Source organism: Prionailurus viverrinus, chromosome D3 (assembly GCF_022837055.1).
Source record: "Prionailurus viverrinus isolate Anna chromosome D3, UM_Priviv_1.0, whole genome shotgun sequence".
Lineage (NCBI taxonomy): Eukaryota > Metazoa > Chordata > Mammalia > Carnivora > Felidae > Prionailurus > Prionailurus viverrinus.
In genome coordinates, this window is record NC_062572.1 from 18,232,428 (window position 1) to 18,245,678 (window position 13,251).

The 13,251-nt window shown below is 45.8% G+C and overlaps 1 protein-coding gene across 3 annotated transcripts in view; it reads left to right on the top strand.

The window, feature by feature from the left end:
• USP30 (ubiquitin specific peptidase 30) overlaps positions 1 to 13,251 on the top strand; it is a 59,792-nt gene that overhangs the window by 8,321 nt on the left and 38,220 nt on the right. For all 3 annotated transcript variants that reach the window (XM_047826918.1, XM_047826917.1, XM_047826919.1), the window contains one exon: positions 139 to 316. The gene's annotated coding sequence lies outside the window, so the exon portion shown is untranslated. The remainder of the gene's footprint in view (positions 1 to 138; positions 317 to 13,251) is intronic.

Below are 13,251 nucleotides of genomic sequence, written 5' to 3' on the forward strand. Positions count from 1 at the left end.
GTACGACCCGAATCAGGGCTCGAACTCAGAGACCGTGAGATCATGACCTGAGCTGAAGGCGGACGCCCAACCGACTGAGCCACCCAGACGCCCCGAGAAGGAAATGGACATTTACATGCGTCATCACCTCATTTTCAGGGATGAAGGGAAGATGAATGGATCACCCTTGACTCCAAGGTAACATCGCAGAGGGAATGACCATGAAGCCCGACAATCTCCTCGGGATCCTGCTTGTATCGTATCCTCTCCTCAAGGACCATCCAAGGGCTCCACACTTCTTTCTGTGACTAAAGGGACCACTGCAACTCTGGGGAAGGTACTCTGTGATAGCTTTCAAAACGTTCAGTGCTCTGTGCTCCCACACAGAATTATGCTGCTGGCAGTTCGTTGCAGGGACAGACGTGAGAAGGCAACGGCTTACGATACAAACAACGGCTGATAAGGGTTGTTAGCTTGCTGGGTGTCAGGTGCCACCCCTGTGCTCTGCACTGATTACCTTATGTACTTTTCACGGTCACTAACCCCATTTCACAGATGAGGACAGTGAAGGCCAGAGGGGCCAGGAGCTGCATGAAGGTCACCCAGCAGGTGTCTAAGGCAGACTTTGGCAAAGCCGTCTGACTTCAGAGTCCCCACTCCCAGCCGCTCTGCTATATTCTCTTCTGGTGCTGGCATGCTGTGTGCAGTAATCATCGGGAGGGGAGTAATTACATAGATGATGGTGCATCCACTTAAGAGAATGTTTAAAAAATTCTGTTTGTTTGATCCCTATCATAATCTCTCAACCATCCAAGGGTCCATCAGTGGACGAACAGATCAACAGAGTGTGGTCTGGACATAGAGTGGAATATTATTCAGCCCTTAAAAAAGAGGAAATTCTGACACGCTACAACATGGATGAACTCTGAAGATATTATGCTAAATGAAATAAGTCTGGCGTGAGAAGACAAATATTGTATGAGTGTGCCTATACGAGGGGGCCTAGAATAGTCAAATTCACAGGGACAGAAGGTAGGATAGCAGTTGCCAGGGGCTGGGGGGAAGGGGGATTTGGTGTTTAATGGGCACAGAGTTTCAGCTGGGGAAGATGAAAAAGTTCTGGAAACGATGGTAGGGTTGGCTGCATAACAGCGTGAAGGTACTTAAGGCCCTAACCATATGCTTAAAATTGTCCAAATGGTAAATTTTATCTTACGTATATTTTGCCATAATAAACACACACCCACACATGCACACACACACACACACACACACACACACACACACACACAAGTTGATCTCTAAGAGCCAACAGGAAAAGATTGTCAGGGTTCGTTATTAAATATGCTAGAACGTGGTTACGTGATCTAGGTTCTTTGCCACTAAGATTTAAGTGTGGTCTTGAACCAGGGGCCCCAGCATCCCCTAGAGGCTTGTTAGAAATTCAGAGTCTCAGGCCCTGACCCAGAGCTACTGAATCAGCATCTATCTGCATTTTAGCCAGGTCCCCAGATAATTTGTGTGCACCTTTGTTGGACAAACGATGCCATCGAGTATTCCTCCGCCGTCCTGGGCGTTCTGGAAGGATACATAAGAAATCACAGACTGGCTTCTTCTGGGCAGAAGGACTGCACGGAAATGGGGACTTTCTGGATGGGAAGGACATTTTTCTGCTTTTCATTTTGGACCTTTCTAACGTTTGCAATTTTAAACCCGCACATCTATTGCTTTTGTAATATAAGTAACAACAGCAACTCTTTCCAGAGCGCTTGTTGATAACGTGGCACCTGCTAAGCACAGCGCAGACACTTTCATCTGTGGAATGGGAATGATAAGGAGCTTGCAGGACCGCTATAGAGGTTAACTGAGCTTGACGAAGGAACGGGAAAATCGCGGGCATTGAGTAAATGCCACCTTCCCTCCACCTGGTCCCGCTCGGATCGCCTTTCTGCCTGAGCCCAGAGGACACTGACCCTTGTGAAATATGACCTTGAGAAAGTGACTTAGCTCCCCGCAGGTTTAAACCGGGATCTGCTCACATTCCCACTCCGGCAAACCCCAAGCAGCCAGCGCATCTTTCTTTATGAAAACTTGTTTAAAGACAGACATAAAGAGAGACCTTTGACACTAAATGACTCTCAGAAAAGCAGACTACTTTTCGACTCGGTCGGGTTCCTGAAAGTATTTATCAACTCTCTGAGTCAAGACTTCCCAAGGGGGGAAAATGTGATAGGAAAGATAAAGAAAATCGCGATGACATATGTTAAATGTATGAGGGCTTGGAAACAGGTTGGCTTACAAAATTTCTTGGCATTTGTTGTGTATATACAGCATGTAATTTACCAAAATAGCAGGGAACATTTATTTCACATAATTTTGCTATTTAAAGAAGAGAAGAGCTTGAGGAAATGGCTGTCAAAAATCGTATTTGTACCATCATGTAATTCACTCCAGTTCCTTAAATTAGGGTCTGAGCCTTGGTTAGGGTATTTCAGATACGGAAGTTTTTTCTCTTTTCATCTGAGCTTCTGGGCTTTTATCCCCTGAGGTAGCGAATCTACCAGACTGAAAGGGAAGCTTACACCTCACTGTGATTTTCACAGGGTGGCAGATAGTGTCCCGTCATGAAGAGACATGGTCTGTCCTGGGGAAGAAGGGAGCCCAACTCTGGCAAGCAGACTGACCTGTGTTTGGATTCCTTGTCCGTGCCACTTAGTTGCTGTGTGACCCTAGGGAGGTTACTTTACCTCTCTGAGTCTTGGTTTCCTCCCTGATTGGATGGAGATGGTAATCCCCACCTCACAGGGTTGCCAAGGAGATGAAAGGAGTCAATATAGACAAGAGTGTCTTGCACAGCCCGGCACAATCATTCGGTAATTTCGGTGTTTACTGAGTGCTGACGGTGTGCTGGGTGTTGGGATGCCAAAGGCACAAAATAGATGTGGTCCCTGCCCTCATGGGGTGGGTGCTCTAGTTGGGGAGATGGTAAGTGAAGAAATTATGATACATTTGCCAACGAATGGATCTTGAGAAGGAAAGGAAAGGAGTGGGAAGGTAAAGAACTGGCGAAAGGAGGAGTCAGAGTAGACCTCCCTAAGGAGGCTGAGATCAAGAGGGCAAGGAGAGCTGGGCTCAGTTGGAGAGAGGGCAGGGAGAATGGCTGGTGCAAAGGCCCAGAGGCAGGGCCAAGGCACGGAGGTCAGAGAGACAGGCTGGCTCATGCAAAGCGTTGGACACCACAGTGAGGACTTTCCACATTATCCCAAGACCCAGGGGATGCCATTGAAAGGTTTCAAGCAGGCAAGAGAGAGTGGAAGATGATGAGAGTTGAGTTTTGAGACGATCGCTCAGGCACATGTTTCCACAAGAGGAAGAACAGATTGTGGAGGGTGGTTTAAAATACAGGTTATAATATTGAGGGAGAGCAAGACCGACGGACCAGGAGACAACTGTTGGTAAAGAATACACTCTGTTCTACTCCCAGATCACAAGAGGAACCTGCCACACCTCAGGCGCCATATGGGGACGCACCTGAGTTGGTAAAAAGGCAGGGAGGGTGAGGCGGAAAGGTGGGCAAGAGCCCTTATCCTGGTCTCCACAGAAAGGAGTAGGCGAGGCTGGGTAAGCGGGCTGAGGTTTGAGTAATTATCAGTGTGGATAATCTCAGCAGGTTCTGGGGCACAGGGGCTGCCTGGTACTTGGCCTTGGGGTGATTAGGACAGGGGGATAGTGGCTCTGGGTTGGTTACCTTGTGTACGAAAAGTGCACTGGCAGATGAATCATGACTAGTTAATTCCGGAAGGGACAATCCCTCCAGGATCAGCAAGGCCCCAAGATGCCAAAACACTAGACTATAGAAAATAAGAGGCATGTTTAACACAGAAAGCTGGCAAGGAAGGAAGCAGGGAGACCAGGGAGGTGGCTGTCCAGTTGGCTGTGTGAGAGGTGATGGTGGCTTGGATTAGGGGGACTAAACCGGGGAAGGGGGTGGGGGTGAAGCTTTTGTCATTTGTCCTCCCTACCCACCCCCCACCGATGAGTAGAGGAAGACCCCTTCCCTGAGAGACCCGTCTACAAGGCATGACAAATGCCCACTTGTTTGGGGAACTCAGTCGGTCAGCGCCGAGGACCAGCATCCCTCGGTTTTGTCCCACGTGCTCAGCGGCGTGGCGTTGGGGCTTCTTAGGAATCTGAGACCTATTGGCCAATGGGGTTCGATACCGTGGGCCCAGTGCAATGGAGATTGCCGAGGTTATTTAAAAATGGACTCGCTTTTCGTTTCCCTTCGAGATAAGACCTGGGCACTCCCTGAGCCGTGCGATTCGGGAAGCGTCTTCTCAGGAGCTGGACCTCTGTCTTCAAATATTTCAAATTTAGGCACGTGAAAGATGGCACTTGTTCAACTCGGACCCTGAGACCAGAGCTTGAGCTTCTGGGGATAGAGGAGAGGGAAGCAGATTTCAGCACAGCATGGGGAGCCTTCTTAGGCCAAGAAGTCCAGAGATGAAAAAGGCTGCTTTCGAAGGCAGTGGGCCTCTCCTTTATGAGAGATGGTCTAGGAGAGGTGGGCGGGTATCCACAAGTGGACCTAAGGGTAATGATACTTAACACACAGCATTTCAGCACACCTAAATGCTATATATACTTACAATCTTCTATAACCTCTTCAACAACCCTGGGAAGGAGGTGTTATTAATATGCCCAGTTTATAGACAAGTAAATAGAAGCTCGGGGACATCACATCAATTGGCTCAGGATCCCTAGAGAGAATATAGTGTACTACAGTCCCTGGCCAGAGAAGTTCCACAGCCCACAGTCTTAACCAATTAGCCGATGCTTCTCTGCGGCCAAGAACACCCCTAGGGAGCTGATTAATATGCCAGTTCTTGGGCCATTCTCCTGATTTAAGGCTTGTGCATCTCTGCAGGGTAGAGCCCAGGGATCTGAATTTTAATAACCCACTGAGGGTGGCCACAGATGTTTGAAAGCCACCGCTTGATGCCCTCCTGCCCTGGGTTGGGGTGATAAGGTATGAGGGGTTGGATGCAATGGCCTTTAAGATCCCTTCCATTCCAGAATCTCTCGACGTCCATAATTAGAAGAAAGCTTAGTTCTCCATGGATTTTAGTTCTCTGTATTTTCCTACCACCTCCATCGACCTGAATAGCATTGACTTTGTTCCCTGGGTAGTGGACCACTAGCTTATATTCTGGACAAAAGGCAGCGATCACAAATAAACAACAGTTAACATTTATTTAGCCCTTACTCTGTGCAGGTAGCTCTACTAAGCGCTTGAAACTGGGGCCTGGAGAAGAAAAGATGGCCTTCCCGTTTAGCAGGAAATTCAGGATTTGAATCCAGGTCTGCTTGAGTAGAGAGCCCCCACACTTGCTCATTCTGTGCCATGGCCTCAGTGGAAGGGCGACAGGGAGCAGAGGGCTGTGCTACACCTTTCCAAGTAGTTTGTCTTTGTAACTGACTCATGCATTCACTCAGCAAGCATGCTGTAAGGACCTTCTGTGTGTCAGACTGAGCTCTTGTCCTTATGGACCTCATAGTTTTTTTTACCAACAGTATACTGAGGGTGGAAGAAGGTGCATAAAGAGCACGTACTAGGGTCCTGACAGGACTAAGGTCAGAGAAAATGAGGTTGGAAGAGAGACCCAAAGATGCTGTAGGAATAGAGACACTGAATAATTTATTACCTAAACTAAAACACTTTAGAGCAGTGGTTCTCATTGGGGCACAATTTAGTCTCTTGGGGGACATTGGCAATGTCTGGAGACATTTTGGATTGTCACAACTTGGGGGGACAGGTTGTGACATCTAGTGGGTAGAGGCCAGGGATGCTGCTAAACATCCTATAATGCATAGCCACGCCCCCCCCCCAAGGTACCATCTGGTCTGAAATGTGAATAATGTCAAAGTTGAGAAACCACGTACTACAGAGTGAAAGAGATATAATTAGTAATTATCACAGAATAATTTCCATAAGCCAAGATGGTACCAGGCACCCATCTAGGGAGCTTAGAATCTTAAAGCTGAGAATGCCTCTCAAGGTGGCCCGGGGAACCCCTTAGGTCTCAGGAAACTAAATACGCTGCCTAAGATCACACAGTGATTCACAGTCAGATCTGCATAATTCTTGAAGACAGACAGAAAAGAGATTCACAGGGGCTGTAGTACCTCTCTCCAGGCCAGCAGACCCTGCGACAATCCTCCCTAAAACCTAAGATCACCCAAGCAATGGCCTTTTTGCAAGGGGACATTTTGCATGGTCCCCTTTGCAAGGGGACATTCTTTGGCCTCCAGATTGTTCCCCTTTAAGTCACTAAAACACATATCCCCCAGAGGTAAGGTCGGCTGGCATGTGTTTGAAATGATGGGGTGTGAGCAGCTTTGAACTTGAGGTTTTAAAAGGTTTCGGTGGGTTGACCTTGAGGATCCCTAGGCTATTAAAACAACTCTCTGCTTTTTGCCTGAAGTGAGTAGATAATGAACTCCCGTCTCTCCTCCTTGGCCAGGAATCTCCCCCTTTGGGGAGCATTTTCTTCGTGTTCTGAGAAAGGAGACCATGGCTTCCAGGTGATGTTGGAGGATAAGGGAAACAAATCTAGAGTGAAGGAAGACCGATAACGCCAGCACCATTCGCTGAGCCCTAACTCGGAGCCAAGCACTGAGCTAAGAGCTTCCCAGAGATGACTGTTCTGATTCTCACTCACAACAGCCTTGCCCTGCAGATACGGCCATTATCCTGACTTGATGGAGGAACACCCATTATCCTGACTTGATGGAGGAACACCCAGCGTTTGGGAGATGAAGTCACTGGCCCGAGGCCACCCAGGTGTTTGAACCCACATCTGGCCACCTCACAGCCCACACTTTTACCCCTGCTGTTGCTGAAGCTCAGGAGAAGTCCGTGGAAGATTCATTGAGGTAATGCACTTGAGTTTAATCTTGAAGACAAAGTTGGTAAGAAAGGAGAGAGGAAGAAAGTGAACTGGGCGGACACAGTCTGAAGTTCCAACTCGTTGTCACACACTACAGGGCCCCGTATGGCCCGGTCCTTGCCATCCTCTGCAGTCTCCCTCAAGCCGCCAGTTTATTACGTTCCCCCCACTGGCTTGATTTTGAGACACAACACTTTTTTCCACTCTGGTGCCTTTGCTTCCACTGTTCCCTTTGTCCAAAATACCCACTCTTCTCCTTAGATGATCCCTGGGGGCTCAATTGCAATGTCACTTTCTCAAGGAATCCTTCACTGGTCCTGCCTCTCCCCCATCTAGAACTAGTCTCATCGCACCCTGCACTTGTGCTGAAGACAATTCTCATAATTGGGAGCACCCGGATGGCTCAGTCAATTAAGCGTCAGACTTCGACTCAGGTCACGAACTTGTGGTTTGTGAGTTCAAGCCCCGTGTTTGTGCTGACAGCTCAGAGCCTGGAGCCTGCTTTGGATTCTGTGTCTCCCTCTCTCTCTGCCCCTCCCTTGCTCACGCTCTCTGTCTCTCAAGAATAAAATCAACATTAAAAAATTTAAAAAAAGAGACAATTCTCATAATTACTGTGCAAGATGTGTTCAAGGTCTGCCTCTCCTAGCACTAGACCAGTGTTGTCCAATATGGTAGCTACTAGCCAGATGTAGCTATTTTTTTTAAATTTATTTATTTTGAGGTGGGGGGAGGCAGAAAGAGAGCGAGAGAGAGAATCCCAAGCAGGCTCTGTGCTGTTGATCATGCAGCTTGACAACTCAGGGACGCAGTCTGTGAGATCATGACCTGAGCTGAAATCGAGAGTCAGATGCTTAACCGACTAAGCCACCCAGGGGTCCCCACATGTAGCTACTGAGCAGTTGAAATGTCATCGGTGCAACTGAGACACTGACTTTTTCAAATTTCGCGTATTTTATTTACAAATTATATTTTATGCTATATACTATACTATAGAAATGATTTTATGTACAAATTGCATAGTTTAAGTTTAAATGTAAATAGCCACATATGGTTAGTGACTACCATATCGGACATTGCAGCTTTAGATTGTCACCTCCTTGATGGCAAGGACCATGTCTAGCTTATTCAGTCGTAGAATCCCTTGTACCTAGGGTGGTGCCCAAATGAATGAAATGAGTGAATCAATCAATCACCCAATCAACCAATGTAGTCTGCAAAAGTTGCTTTCAAGAAATCATCCTAGAAAGGAGAGCCCCAGAAAAGTCTCGCACAAGGACACGCAATAACGCAGAACTGGATGTAGAATCTCAGCCTCCCGAATCTCCTGTACACGGTGCTGTGCCTGAATGGACAGCAGGTGAAAAGCAGAGGTTGTTTGGAGCCTGAAATGAACCATCCTAGAGCTGTGTGAAGGAGCTTCCAACTGCAAGGCGGGACTGTTTTCTTAGGCATCCTTATCCCCTTTCCCCCTCCCCAAACCCTGTAAACTACTTAGTGGCTTATAATCTATTAACACTTGGCTTCCCATGAGACTGAGCCTGTTCCAAAGTTCACTCTTGCCAACCCTCTACAAGGCATTCTGATTTTTTCTTTAAACCATATTGCTCTCAGGAAATCTGTTGCCTGCAATCTGTGCACAATATACACAGGGTGTGGTTTAAAAAACATCTAAGTCGTGATTTGTAACCCACTCAGATTCACGTGGCTGTTCCTTTTACTTCTTTTTTTATAAATAGTGGTCAACACATTTCAGGGCTAATTTTGACTTCATTCAAATTGCAGATTACAATTTTGAAGCTTTCAGCATAGGGAGCCTCTACATATTTTTATAAATGATTTTTTTAGATGTAATAATATTAGTTAGTATACGTCAAATGCTTTGTGTTTGCCAGGCATTCAGCACACGTCATGTCACTGGATCATTACAGCAACTCTATGAATCAAGTACTATTATGAGCCCCATTTTATGGCTGGGGAAATTCAATCTCAGAAAGGTTAAGTCACTTGCTCGAGTCAAATAAGCAGAAAGTGGCAAAGTCAGGATCTGAACTCAAGTCTGTGTCACTCGAGAGCCAGCAATCTTAGTACACAATTTGGCCTCTCTAATGGATAATACATGTTAAAATATCAGGGAGAACAATCAAGAAACTTAGCCTGCAGTTTGGGAAGAGAGAGACTTACTTTTTATTCTTGAGCTTCTTTTTGAACTTTATTTATCCTCCGTACAGATTCTATTAGTGCCTTATATTGTACATTAGTATAAAAAACTAAATTAATTTTAAATTTTAAATAAATAAAACCCTCTGATTATTTTTGCCTTTTTTTTTGAATTGAAAGAATTATCACAATAGTGTCATGTCTATACCTGAGTCTCTGAGTAATCTGTAAAGTTCACATGCTCTGACATTTTTTGAAAATTTATCTCAGTAAACTGCAGATCCAATATATATTGTATTCCTATTCTAGGTACTAGACTTCATATTTCAGTTTCTGAATTACTTTTTATTCTGAGTTAATAGGTTGGTTTTTGGACATATATATTTTCAACGAAAGTGGTATGTTTCCCTTAAGAGATTTACACTCAGATATGAATATTTTTACATATTCATACATTGACCTCTGGAAATTCTAACACTGAGCATCCTTTAGCATTTGTGAAATAACCCTACATTACATAAGATACCCTATTTGTGGATCAATTAATAAAAACATAAAAGAATAATTAAAATTTTAAAATGAAAATTAATTTTACACTGATTGAGAAGTAAACATTACAATACCCTTCAGGTTTCAGAGCCTCAGAGAGCTGTATCAGTCACACTAAAAGTCACTTGGGAGAATTTCTCGGTGGCTTAGAGAGGAAAAAAACGTTTAAGTCAAGAAAACACACGTATACTAACAATGATGTATCCTTTCCAACAAATCCAAACAATGTCTACTTGTATCATCCAAATAGCTGGTGCTTCTAAAAATTAAAACAGAAATCCCTGTTAATGCCCCATCTCATAGTCTTGGGATTTGCTTAACAGATCACCATCGGCTTGTAGTAGGAGAAATCTGTAAGCCCCCTCTACAAGGCCCCTGTCCTTTCCGTTGCTTGGTTTTATTCCCCCAAGATTCTCAGAGCAAATTTGACATTCCTTACAAATTCCCATCCTCTAGCTTTGTATTCCTGATGTTCTTGAGGGTAGCCATCGACAGTGAGTCCCACTCTAGCTGGCTGTTACAAAAACCTTTCCATTCAGAAGAAGGCAAGAGGTTTCAGCGACCGTGCACAGCCCTCTCATTCACACACTTCATAAACAACAAGACTTTGCCCAAGCCTCCCCTCTAGGAAGGTATTCCGGCTTTTTAGACACCACTTTGCAACATCGGTATCATTCCCTTCCCAAAGACCTTGCAGAAAAATTAGGGATTTCACAGCCTTGGAGAAGGGCTGGGAAAAACCGATGTCATTGCATATGGACTCATCAATTCAGTCCACATTTCAAAACAGCAGCTAACGCTTTCTTAAAACACAGACCTCAAAAATCCCTTTAGGATCGCGAGCAATTAAAAGGGGAAACATAACACCCCTTGTTCCCCACAAGACTCTGACGGATCTGAAAAATAGAACTGAATCAGAGATACAGAGGCTGGGCTCCTGGAGTAGGAAAATGGCTTGTCTCCTCTGGGCCTAATTCTTTCCTCTCAAACAGTTCCTTTTCAATTCAAGAAGCCATGCAGAGATGCCCCCTTGCAGGTTTTCATTTTTTAAAGGAAAGCCTGTCTGCCTCGCACTCGCCCCCATGATACTCACGGCAGCTGCCTTAGCTGGAATAAGTCCTCCTCCATGTCCGCGCTGCGCCAGGACGAGCCCTTTTCATGGCCCTTACATGGTGTTGGTGGATGGCTCGCGGTCGGGGTTTCAGCACCGGGGTGCTGGACAGCTCCCGCGCCGCTTCCTCCCTCGGCGGCAGCTGTTCGGGGGAGGGAGCCGCCGGGGACCAGCCCACGAGACAAAGCCGCCGCCGCCAGGAGAGTGGGCGGAGAGGAGGAGGCGGAGGGCAGAGCAGGCAGCGCGGGGAGAGGGGGCGGGGAGAGCCCTTCTGGTTAGAGGAATTTACAGGCTCTCCGTGGTTGGTGATGTTTTACTGGGTGCCTATAGGGCACACCAGCCTGTGAAATGGCTGTCGAGGTACCAATGAGCGCTCTTCGGCTGACACCGCCTCTCTAAATGTTTATTTGTAGGGATTCGTTTATGTTGTTTTCAGTTCGATATTCTTGAAACCCAGGCTGGTATAGCACAGGAAGGGAATGAAACATGTAAAGACAGTACGCATGAGTTAGGGTACTGTTCATTGAGCACCTACTGCATGCCAGGCGTTGTAATAGGCACTGAGGCATATGCGAGACGACAAGTTAGGCATGTCACTGTCATCGGGGGGGCTGCCAGGTCCAGTGAAATGAATCAAGAAAAAAAAAAAGTTAAATATGAGGAGGCCAAAGATCACACACTTCATTCATTCGGCAAGCATTATTGATTTCTATAGCCCTGACACCGGGGAATCAAAGATTAATAAAACCAAATCCCTGCCTTCAAAAATCCTCCCTCTCTGTTTCACCATTCCCCTCCTGCTAGAATAGCTGCCCTATTTAGAACTTAAGCTCCATAAAGGTTTGCTGATGCACCCCAAGGGCCTAGAACAATAAAACTTTATTTATGGGCACTGAAATTGGAATTTAATATCCCTCACTAAACTCAACCCCAGGGTTTTACATTGTGTGCACTCAATAAATGCTCCTTAAACTGAAAACAAACTGATCTTTCATTCAGGTGAGTAGGGATTCAGTATCTATTGTAAGCCACGGAAAGCCAGGGAAATGGTTTCTATTAGAGGTGGCAAGTTGGAGGCGCCCTGGTAGGGTGTCCAACTCATCCTGGTTTACCCAGGACCCTGAGTTTTAGCACTGGAAATTCCAGGTCCTGGGAAGCCCTGAGTCCCAGACAAATCTTGACAGTTGTTTACTCCACAATTGTAAGGTAGATCCACACAGAGATGTGTTTTGAGTAGTCTGAAGGGTTAACAAGAATACTTTAAAGATAAAGATTTAAAATTATGAAACTCTTAGAAGAAAGTACAGGAGTAGACCCTTAGGACCTTGAGTTAGGCAGTTTGGTTTCTTGGACACAATACCCAAAGCACAAGTGGCAAAAGAAAAAATTAGATACGTTGGACTATATCAAAGTTAAAAGCTTTTATGCCACAAAGGACACAATTAAGAGAGGACAACCCACGGCACGGGAGAAAATAGTTTCGAATCATATCCCCGATAAGAGACTTACTTCAAACAACATAAAGAACTCGTCCAACTCAATAATAAAAAAGACAACAACATAATTTAAAAACGGACAAATAATAACTTGAAAAAATGCTTAACATCGTTAGTCATGAGGGAAATGGAAATCAAAGTGACAAATCCCACCATGCCCACCGGAATGGCTAAAATTAAAAAGCCAGACAATAGCTAGTGTTGGTGAGCATGTGGGACCGGACATCCCCCTCATACACGGCTGCCGGGAAGGTGAAATGGGGCAGCCTCTGTGGAAAACAGTTTGGCAGTTTCTCAAAAATGGAAACACTGAGTTATCTCATGACCCCGTGATACCACTTAGAGGTATGTGCCCATAAAAAATGAAAACGCAGTGCACACAGACCTTGTGCACAAATGTTCGTGGCATCATTATTTATAATACCGAAAAGTGGAAAACAACGCAAATGTTCATCAACTGGTCATCAAATTATATGCTTAAAAAGAGCAAATTGTGGGGTAGGTAATTGCGTTTCAATAGAGCTGTTCTTTTTTTAAAAAACATAATAATTTTTTAATAATCCTAACATTTGGCTTCCAAGTTGTTCAACAGTTAAAAGGAGAGATTTCACGTACCAGGATCACAAGCTTCCTGGGGAAGAGGGAAGTTGTGTTCCTCGACCATTGGTCTGCCTTTTTCTCTGGCCACTAGCGACTGGGGCCTCCAGGCAGCCTGCCGGGCCCTATCAAGGCTGCAGTCAGCCTACAGCAAGCTTCCCACATTTAGATTCCCTCCCTGCTCTCTGGAGACTTTGGAGGCACCCCCCCCCCCCCCCCCGAGAACTGGGAGAACAGTACTTAGCACATAACAGGCAGTTAAAAGATCTTACAGAATTAATGTTTTCTCTGCTTTCTTAGAAATATGGTTAGGGGCGCCTGGGTGGCGCAGTCGGTTAAGCGTCCGACTTCAGCCAGGTCACGATCTCACGGTCCGTGAGTTCGAGCCCCGCGTCGGGCTCTGGGCTGA